Genomic DNA, 822 nt, shown 5'->3' on the forward strand with positions numbered 1-822 from the left:
AATAACGTTTTACTTCATATAACACATTATATATTTACTTCGTATATCACAACATAAATACGATCCATTTGATTACATCTCGGGACAAATCTCGTAGGACCCATAAATCATAGTTTAAACAGTGATAATAATAGATACAAAAAATAACGAATGAATTTTTTAAAAAAGTTGAAATACAAATGAGAAAAATTTCCAAGCCCATTTTCTGAATTGGAAATGAGGAATATACATTCTGACCTCATGAATTTGTGAGGAGATGGAGACAGGTGCGAGGAACAGCGAGAAGGCGAAGGGGGGGAGGGAGGAAGGGAAGGAGGGAAGGGAGGGAAGGAGGGAGGAAGGGAAGGAGGGATAGAGGAGGAGGAGGGGATGGAGGAGGAGATTTGGGAAAGAGGGGAGAGGGGGTAGGGGCAGGGGAAGATAAGGGAGAGAGTTAGGGGAAGGGATGGGGGGGAGGGAGAGGCTAAGCGGGGAAAGAGTTAGGGAAAGGAAGGGGAGGGGGGAAAGGTAGGCGAAGGGAAGAGGACGAGGGGTAGGGGAAGCGGGGAGAGAGGGGAAGATGAGGGGAGAGGGGTAGGGGAAGGGATGAGGAGAGAGGGGTAGGAAAACGGAGCACGGGAGAGGGAGAGAAGGAGAGAGGGGAAAGGAGGGGGAGAGAAGATGAGGAGGGAGCGGGGGAGACGTAGGGAAGGAGTAGGGGGCGAGGAGACGAGAAAATTCAAGATGGCTAGAGACAGCGAGCGACAGGCAGAACGGCAGACTGTCACCCCCCCCCCCCACCTGCATGCCACGAGAGAGGGGGGTTGAGGAAAGAGGAGACAG

The 822-nt window shown here is 51.2% G+C and overlaps 1 protein-coding gene across 1 annotated transcript in view; it reads left to right on the top strand.

The window, feature by feature from the left end:
* LOC119588121 (doublesex- and mab-3-related transcription factor 2-like) overlaps positions 1 to 822 on the top strand; it is a gene marked incomplete in the record, with an annotated part of 30,832 nt that overhangs the window by 13,209 nt on the left and 16,801 nt on the right.

The sequence above is a fragment of the Penaeus monodon genome, chromosome 23, assembly GCF_015228065.2.
Source record: "Penaeus monodon isolate SGIC_2016 chromosome 23, NSTDA_Pmon_1, whole genome shotgun sequence".
Taxonomy (NCBI): Eukaryota; Metazoa; Arthropoda; class Malacostraca; order Decapoda; family Penaeidae; genus Penaeus; species Penaeus monodon.